The following is a 10626-nucleotide window of genomic DNA, read 5'->3' as shown; positions in this document are numbered from 1 at the left end:
GCTTTTTCAAGGTCTCTTTTCTAGCTCTCATGATAGTTGGCAGAGGATCGTAGCTCATTTATGGGCTTTCATGCTCCTACATCCTCCATTTATGTCTTACCTTAGTCCGGATTCACTTAGACAAATTAATCAAGGGAATTGATATGGCATGGGACCCATCTACATTCCATCCCCCTTGAAATCAACGTTGTCCTCAAGGTTGGATTATTGGAAACAATAATTTATTCCACATTTATTCCACGGGGTCCTAAATCTTATGGGACATACTCTTTTTGAAAAACATAGCTGGCATTAGCCTTTCATGTTCTCCAAAAATAGTGTTCACCATCATTTGTACACTGCTGTCAAAATCCATTATGATCCAATTTGGAAAGAAATACTATTCTTCATGGAGCCGCATTTAAATGACATATGATCAAATAGTTAGAACAAAATAAATATGCTCTTCAGTAATGTGTTCAACTAACTCATCCTTGTCCCCATTAATTCTTGTTCTTTTCTCTACTCAAACATCAACATTTTCAGGATTCTGCTTTTCCTCATCTCTGTGCATTTCCTTGATCGCTATGCTAATTTTGTTCAAGCCTTCCGCAAACTGTCGACGTCCTTCTATCAATTCTAGAACAAGCGCTTTGATCTTTCGAAAATCATCATGTATAGAATCCAAAATCTCCTAAGATACAACCGTGACGCAGGATCAATTGCTTTGATACCAATTGTTACGAACCTGATTCGGTTCGTGACAAAATTGATCTTAAGGGGAATATCAGCCTGCTGACCCACGTCGAGGGAAGGGTCGGTCGTCCTTTGCATACAGACACTTTTTTGTAAGAAGTTTCTTCGATGATTTAATAAAAAGCTACTTACATATTTATAGAAAACTCACTTGACCACTTGCTCTAAAACTCCAAACCAAGCCAATCTAGATAATCCTTATGTTGTATCCATATCAAACAACTAGAGAGAACATATCACAAAACATAAACTAATTTATTCTACCTGAGTGGGACTCATCTAGGCACGTAACATGGGAGTGAGGGATGTGATGTGGAGGGAAATATGGAAATCAAAATAAAATAACTATTGTAAATGAGGATTTTTTTTTTCCCGTGTTCAAACTGGATCACTTGGTCTCTTCTAGGGGTGCAACTTGGGTCGGGCTCAACCCGAACTCGACGGGTTCAACCTGTTTTTTTGCCGGGTTGGGTTTTTCCGGGTTGGGTTGTGGGTCGGGTTGGGTTTTATAACCCGAATTGCAAATCGGGTTAGGTTGCGGTATCGGGCAACCCGACGTGAATTGCAACCCGACTTGTTTTTGTGAAGTTCTTTTTATTTTTTTTCAACTTTTATTAATATTTATGTTTTTACCATTTTAGACTTTACTTTTTAGAGTTTTAGACTTTTCCGGTCAAGTGCCATATTTTTGTTTTTACCATTTTAGACTTTACTTTTCTACTGCAATATCAAATTTGATAGCTAGGCTGTGATTTTTTCGGGTCAACCTGACCCAACGCAACCCGAATTGGAAATCGGGTCGGGATGAGGAAATTGGAAATCGGGTTGAACCCTGCCGGGTTGGAAATCGGGTTGGGTTGGAAAAATGGGTTCCTCAGGTTGGGTCGGGTTGGCCTGAGTTGCTCCCTTAAATCTCTCACTCACCAGCTCGCCCTACGCCTCTTTCACCTTGGGTAAACAAATATTTTGTGTATTTTTTTATTCTTTGTCCCCAAACATCCCATCAGGGGTTTTTTTTAACATAAAAACTACCCGGGCACGATTAAACCTAGGGGTATCCGATACGCTTGGGATCAAATTCACCTATGTCTAGGTAACGTTCCGTTTGGATCTCTTCTTGGTGGGATCCTTTTTTTCCAAGTTTGGGTCACAATCTATTTTGAATCAGGCCTACCTTCAGAGTGTCCTAGGTCTTAGTTACATTTTTATACAGCTAGGGCTTAGAGTCAGGGGAGGAAAGAGAAGATAACTCCAGATAGGAGAAAATTATCATCGAAATGAAGTAGTGGCAAAATGAAATGTTTCTTTGGCCTTCACAGTAAGGTCACTTTTGAGTTTTTGGCAACCATGAAAAATTATTCATGGAATATTGGTCAAGCCAATTGTGAAATAAGAGATGAAAAGGAGGGAAGGGGAGGTGCCAAGTCTCTCCCAATCTGCCCTAAATTTTTTTCTTGGTTGCCAAATGTGCCCTAAATATTACGAATTGCCACCCCTAAATAGACATAAATGAAAGATACTATAAAGGCTATGTTCATGCAATGTTGCCCTTCATTCCGATCTAGGATGCTCCATCGGATTTTATATGTTTGTCTTGGTCACTATCCCAAATAATTTTGGATCTTGGGATATGGATCCAATGAACACGGTTTGAATCCAAATCCTATACATTAACATTACGATCCATCGGATTGTCTGGGTCCATTGACACCCTTAAAGGATAAACATTAGAGTCATACATGAAAAGTGCTCATGCATGATATTAAACCATATTGTCAGTTACCCATTAGATCACGATTAAGGATATTTCATGTGGATAAATGTTAGTCATACTACTCCTCTCGATAGTGAGAAGGGGTGCCTATACCAAAATCAATGGCTTCGAAAGAAAGATTGTAGGAACGCAGAGAAGATAGATACTTTGTAGAAAGATTGTTTTACATAGACAACTCAGGTAGACTACAAGTATTAGTATGGAAGACTAGATCATTTGGGTTGCCATTGTAAATGTACCAAAACACATGTCTGACCAACCTGAAGGATCTGACATCTGTTCTTAGGCCTTGACCATCCAGACTAATTTGAAAGGTGAAGATTTTCTTGAGAAGAAAAAGAGAATGTATTATTTAATGTGAACAAAAAGTGTTTAACACGTGTAATCATATTTTTTTTTTAACTGAGAAAAGGTTGTCCCCATCCCCTTCAGTGTAGGACTATTTCCCTACAGATGCGCACAATCACCCGGAAACCACGCGCATCGGGTAAGCAGGGGGGGTTCGACCCATGACTTTACGCCAAAGAGCCACATCCTTTCGGGTTTATAAACATATGGTTCTTGACTACCATTTGTGGGATTTTGATAGAAGAGTTGAAATCATCTAATCCAAAACTTATCTGATCAAACAGAGTCCTAGGGAGACACGAAAGCTGCATGTTCAATGTTCAAACTACCACGTTTAACATTTTGCCGTTTTCGTGTCCCTAGAGAACACCCAAAAGACACCCCGTGAAAGTAAGAGTCCATAGTACAAATGAGAGACTAGTGATGGGTCCCACCACATAGTGGTTGTTCTGAGACGAGGACCGTTGATATTTGCATAGCCTTGATCGAGCGGATTATATCCACGTTTGGCATGGGAGCAGACATATCTATAGGGTACAATGGTGGCCCACAAGATCAATAAGGATTTTGAAAGGGCAATGAAAAATTTGCACCCCCTGTAGGATAATTCGCACCCCTTTAACGTCAGAATGCGTTAAAGTTCTACATACCCTTTTGTAAATGTTCAGTTTTCTTCTTCTTTTTTTTCCGAGTTTTGTCAAAGAATGGGAAATGTGATTTTGGTTAATCCATACTAGACAAGTAGACATCACATGTATGAACTGAGAGAGGAAACAAAGGAAAGTTTGCTCTATGCTTTTCTTCTACATAATTTGGATGGATTTGAAGCTTGGAACACATGTCCTTGCGACCAGATGTTTCCAAACAAAGCCAAGTTTGGAATACTTCACATCAAATGTATATTGGGCGTTGGATTTTTTATGTTTGTTTGTTTGTTTGTTTTTTTTTTTGGTCTTTTTGTAGCTGATATTTTTGACAAAAATTAACCCCCTTTTCAATTTTTTTGGTTTGGTGATGATAAATATGCCTCCTATTGGGCGTAAAATTGGCACCTCCTTTAGATGATTGACTCGTGGCATTGAGTATATTTGGAAACTAAACTTGCTGCCTAGAAAGCGAGGGCAAGGACTCTCCATCTGCAAGGGATTAGCAGTCTTCTCTAAGAAGGAAAGTCCTAGTGAGAGACGGCAACCTTCCTACAAGGTCGTTCCATCATAATAGAAACCAGTTCCACGAGCAAACTTGATGTTTATCTCCAAAGGAAATCGTCCAATAAGGAAAGACCACTAATAAGGGAAGTCTCCTAAACAGTTGTGATCTCCTCTCCTAGAAAAAAAACCCACGCTCAGCTCAAAAGTACGCATCTTAGAATCGCTAGCAAGATTTACAATTCTCCAGTTCACCTATCTCTTTGTTTCTCCTGTTGTACCGATTTCTAACTTGAGTGTCGGAGTGGTCTCCTGGAGTCATAACTCCATGACCCCTAATGGGTGTTCCGTGAGCGCAGGATATCATTAATTGGAGATCTACCATTCGTTGATTGTGGAACCATATTTCGGCATCCTCATGACTATTATGTTACAAAACTACTAGACATGATTGCTTCATTAGGGAGCTACCACATTTTAATATAATAAATGCAAGCCGAATTACTAGTATGTATGTAGTTGGCCCCACCTTTGATTGATCTGGACGGTCCATCCTATACGTCGACATTCGATCTTCAATGGCCCCAAAATAACCCCAATCGGACTACCATAGTATAGAGATAGTTCTTATATGATTGTGCACCAGTAAAAATATGATAGGGTAGAAGCACAAGTGGGGCCCACTTATCGAATGATCGAAACAACATTTATCTGATATTTGCACTGTTCTGTTTGATAATGACACAAACTCATTGTGTCCTTTATTATTTAACTCGATCTCAAAAGCTCTATTACAATTCCCAAAAACTCTAACTAGCCAATCAAAAAAGAAAAGACAAGGTGAGTTTCTGTCATTATCAACATGGTAGAGCAAATATCAGCAGCTTTTTTTTTTGCACAAAATTGTTTGCTTTTAGGCTACGAAATTTTGTTGAAGTGTAAAAGATTAAATGACGCTTTCTCCAATAGCTTTTGGAATAATTGGTTGTTTCAGGTAATGGGTTCAAAACTCGTTGTTATTAAAAGAAAATCCACACGTAATGGCCAATCCAAAAGAGGGGCCACACGTGCCACGTGTAGGCCAACATTGAAAGGAGGGGGGGCCAAACGTGAGGGAGTGTTCAAGTGCAAAAGATTAAATAACACCATCTCCAACAGCTTAAGCTTTTGGAGTAATTGGTTGTTTCACAAATTTAGGCACGGCTAGTTTTGGATTTTGAGTCCAAAACTGATTCTTGGACTCAAAATCAAATGTAATTTGAGACCATCACTCAGCTTTGGACTCAAAATCAATTCTCAAAATCTAAAACGAACACGACCGATTGGTAGAAAATCATGATTTTAGAAGGGATTGAAGAGTAATTTGGCCGGAAAAAAACTCTGGTCTACTATTTAGAGACTTTTAAGCGATGTTTTAAAACTAAGCTGAATGGGCCCGTCCAACTCAGTTGGATCTGATGCGGCTGTTTCTTCAGTCCAATTTATTGAAACTGGCATAAGTTTTAGAAAATCAATTGAATCCCATCATTTTCATATTAGATTTGCTGGGACCACAGTTAGCAAAACACCGTTTTAAATGGAGTTTTTTTTTTTTTTTTTGAGGAAAACGTTTTTAACATGGTTAAAATGCACTTTAAAGGCAATTTGGCCAACTTTTTAACTTTTATCCCACTATATTTTGTAAATTACAAAATTTTAAACACATTTTTTTTGTGTTTATGTTATTTAGACAATGTTTTCTTAACCAACACCGTATTAAACTCGAATTTTTCCCGTCCCTTTCTTTTGCCGAATAACGTTTTGCTAACTATGGTTTGGATCGTTTGATTCTGCCGGTTCAATGTAATCCGGCTTTTAAAACATTACTTTTAAGAAATATTTAAAAAATAAATGTTTTTTTTTCTTTTTTTTGCTATTTTATAATTAAATGATCTCTTTTTGGTGACATGGTATTTGTGATATGCAAAAACTTTACATTGTGGCCCATCAAATGAATGATCTGGATCATTCTATGGAGTTGGTCGTAAAGTAACATTAAGGCCTGTCCACAACATAGGATGATCCAAGCCGTCCATGGTTTGGATAATCCTATGGAGTTTGGTCGTACACTAACATTGAGGCCCAATCGTAGGCCCCACCGATATTTTTCAAATTGAAGCGTACCGTCCACACTCCACAACATAGGATGATCCAAGCCGTCCATGGTTTGGATCATCCTATGGTGTGGTTCGTACCAATTTAGGCCCCACCCATATTTTTGAAACTGAAGTGTAGTGTCCATACCATAGGATGACCACAGTGTAAATAGGTTGTGCCCCAAAGTTCTTATGCTAACTGTTCAAATAAGTAAAAACACAAGAATTATGTGGTCATATGTTTATTACTCCAAATAATAGTAAGGCTAGTCAAAGTCCATTTGGCTATTGTCGATTCAACAATCAAAGCATAGGGCCCACCTGATTGTAGAATCTCATGTCCCATAGAATTCCCCATTCAATGTTGTCTTCTTCTCTTCTCTTTTCATTTATTATTTCAACTCTCTCTCTCTCTAAGTCATGACAGTCTAAACTCTGAACTTTTTTCATCCCTTCTCGTTGATCTTTTACCAAGAACTTTGGTTGTAATTCCATTTATTTCCAAACAATGTTCATTCAAAGGGAACCCATTTTCTTCTTTAAAAAGTCCTTGTTCTTGCTAGTTTTGTGATAGGTGTGAGTGAGTTGGAAACCCTATTTAATGGTTTGGCATAATAGAATCCAAACCAAGACCCTCCTCTTTTGGTCTTTGAGCAGCCATCAGAATGAGAAAATCATCTGTGCTTAACTATATTCCTTTTATTATTATGACAGAACAATAGATTTTATATAGATTTCTATTTATGCAATCATAGATTTTTCTACGGTCCAATATTTGAATCTGTATCGAATTTTTAGTAAACATAAGAAAAATAGCTCTAACTCTCTCACCAATGGAGACTCTAAGCTGAGTTGACCAGAGAGGAAGTAAACAACCATTTTTATTAGGTAATTTCAGTTAAGCATCAATTAATCGCCCTTGGGTCTTGAATTTACATTCTGAGGAAAAAATCTCAAAACATGTGTACAAGTCTCAGAGTATGTATGAATTCACAAAAAATAACTGCAAAACGACCAAAACCTACTACCTGGCACTAGGATTTTGCGAATTTCCCCAGCAAATCCCTTATTCTAGAGAAATTGCCTGGCAAGTGCTAAAGTCAAGGGCTTGCAAAAATGGTATGAATGGGCCCACTCATTGGTTGCATATCACTAATTCTTCGTTTGGTTGAACAGAAGCTCGGCAGCCGTCGGAATTTGGTTTGACTTTGGCATGCCATTCCACGTTTGGTTGCCAAAATGCATTGGACTCCTATTGATTCCCTTGGAATTCTCTCATGTAATAATTGCTCATCTCTTTCTTATCTACTCATTCCAAAAGCAAAGAGAATTATGGTTGAGTTTTCTAGGGAATGATGCTCTCTCGCTCTCTCTATCTCTCTCTTCCCTCTCTCCATATATTAGTAATGACACCCCCTATTTTTTCTCCTACTCTCCCATTATTTGCCGCGCAACCGAACACTACTACACAATTTTCCGAGTTAATTCTAGGCAAATCAAAATTCTTGTCAGACCCTTTGACTTCCTATTCCTCTACTCTCTGAGCCGGTCCAAGCAACCACACGTAGCAACATTAAATCGGATTTTGGTGATCTGCAACCAACGGGGGAGCCCTATCATCCCATTTTTGCAAGGGCGCTCCTGAGTTTAGCATTCCTCTAAATACTTTTACGTATGTAGATTGAAGTAATCTTTACTGAAGAAATTTGGCTGACCAGCAAAGCTGTATTGCCCAAGACCTCATCGGCACAATACGCTGGACCCCACCGGCAATAAAACTAGTAAAGTCATATCGGTGGGCCCTTCTTTAAAGCCTTAGTGGGGTACTGAGAGATTCACTAATATCATTTCTGTTGGTCAATGGAGTAGAAGTGTAGAACTAGGTACCTACCAAAAAAGAACTAGGTGGGGCCATAGCAACAATTAAAAATATAATATAAGTACTCATAGTGGCACTACCATGCTTTGATAATTGCACTACCTCATATTTTCTTTATTATTTAAACATCTATAGTGCCCAAAAACTATTTGAGCTAATTAAAAAACAGAAAAGACAAGCTGTGTTTATGCAATTAATAAAACATGGTAGTGCCAATATCAGTAACCCATATTATTGCTTAAAATAATGTACAACTTCAATAGTGCAATGCTTAAAATAAGGGAAGTGACATATTTGCCCCGTTTTCTCACTTGGGCCAGCTCCCTCTAGCATATTTGTCACTACTCTTTTACACAACAAGTGGTGGCCTGGGGAAGAAATAGGTCAAATATATCATTTCCCTAAAATAATATACTACTGTAGAAATGATAGGAGCACACTGTGTGTCGATCGAGGTCTTCCATGACACTTTTGACTTGGCTGTACGGAACATGTTCAATAGAGATATCTCCCTTCTTATTTTGCACTTTTCTATTTAGCTTTTATTATAGTGTGATAATTCACACGTGATCTCCTTAGCCAATCAGAGAAGTGTTAGTACTAGGGGTGCAAGTTTGGCCCTGTCAGCACTGACGCGCCCTGAGCCTGAATAGAGTCTGGGCTGGATTTTCCAACCCTGAGGGCGGGTTAGGGTTCATTTTTTTGGCCCTGACTCAGGGTCAGGTTGGGTTCAGGGTTGATACCTCGGGTCAGCCCGACCCGGCCCGACCCTAAGTTTTCAATATAGAATTGAACTATCTGTGCATGTTTCTTTTGCTAATGTTTTCTATTATCTTGGATTGATGTTTCTTTAGATTATTATTATTAATTGTCTCTGTTGCCTGTCATGTTGTTGAATTCATATTGTTTTATTTTGTTCCCTTTCTTTGTTTATTGATCATTTTGTTCTTTATGACATGTGGTTGCTTTATTTTTAGCACTCTTAACATGTATTTGAACTAGGGTCAATCAAGGCCTCCCCGGTCCGATCAGGGCGGGCCAGGGCCGCGCTGAGCCCTGTAGGGCGGGCAATGAGTTGAGGTTTTTCGGCCCTGACTCAGGGTTAGGGCTGGTCAGGGTCGAGATTATGGGATCCAGGGTTGGGCTAGGGTTTTGAAAAACCCGACCCAACCCAACCCTATTGCAGCGCTAAGTGTTACAATTCACACGATGCTCCTCTCTCTCTCTCTCTCTCTCTCTCTCTCACACACACACACACACACAGAGACATATATCTTGTCACTTGGTAAGTTGGTATGTTCAAGGGACTAAGTGTGGGAATTTGCCTTGTGTTGGAAAAAATGGATGGTGGAGGGGATGATGAACTGGTGAGAAAATGATGATGAAATGCTTAAGGCCCATTACTGATGTTGCTTTGGTTAAGAGATATTCGCCCCCACCAATTGTTGAATTATACAGCTTAACCACAAATTTGCCTCCAAGATAAAATGAAGCCCGATAGAAATTAACCTATGCTTATTGAAGTATTTGCACAAACGGTAATGAAACCCGAAACACCTTACGTGTTAAAGTATAAAAGATAAATAACGCCTTCTCCAACATCTTAAGCTCTTGGAGTAATTGGTAGTTTAACATGGTATCAAAGCCAAAGGTCCTCAGTTCGAACCTCCTAGATAGCAAAAATCCACATGCAATGGCCAAACCTAAGAAAGGGGCCACATGTGCCACGTATAAGCCAAAACCTGAAAAGAGGGTCCACATGTGAGTGGGAGTGTTAAAGTATAAAAGATTAAATAAGGCCTTCTCCAATAGCTTAAGCTTTCGGAGTAACTGGCAGTTTCACATGGTATCAGAGCAAATGCCAGGTTCAAACCTCTTTGATAGCAAAATCCACTGCAATGGCCAAACTCAAAAGTAGGACCACATGTGCCACGTGTAGGCCAACCCAAAGAAAGAGGGGCCACACATGATGGCAAGTGTTAAAGTATAAAAGATTAAACCCAAAGAAAAAGGGGCCACACATGAGGGAAAGTGTAAAATTATAAAAGATTAAATAACGCCTTCTCCAACAGCTTAAGCTCTTGGAGTAATTGGTAGTTTAACATTTGGATTTATTAAGACTGAGATGCTGTTCATGTTTCTTCATGATAACAGTACCCAAGAAAGATAACGAGTAGAAAAATATAAGGTACTAAAGGCTATTAGAGGGATTACAGTGCTTTGGAATCACTAGAGAGCAATTCCCACAATGAATTTTCGTATGGTACTTAAAACGGTGTGTTTTTAGTCATTTTATAAACATGTAAGTGTCCTTTTATATTTGAATTGCTCCTTCACAAGCGAGTTTCTGGCCCTTAGATTGCACTTGATCGCAACTCCACCAACCAAAATCGACTCTCTTCAATTGACGATTAGATCGGGACCAATCGTAAACTTGTGGTCTTGATCTCCCTGGATGAGGATTTGAATGTTGACATGCGATTAGTCGAGATCATGCACTCCATATCGCACCCGATCATGCACTGACCTTTACCTTGTGATCCGACGCTCCAGATTGTAATTGATCATTGGCCGGATCACATCTACGCGTGATCGTGTGGTCCAGAT

This window comes from Tasmannia lanceolata, unplaced genomic scaffold (genome assembly GCF_043159265.1).
Source record: "Tasmannia lanceolata isolate RefF3 unplaced genomic scaffold, GAP_Taslan_0.1 ptg000002l, whole genome shotgun sequence".
Classification (NCBI taxonomy): Eukaryota; Viridiplantae; Streptophyta; class Magnoliopsida; order Canellales; family Winteraceae; genus Tasmannia; species Tasmannia lanceolata.
This window is presented reverse-complemented; position numbering follows the sequence as displayed.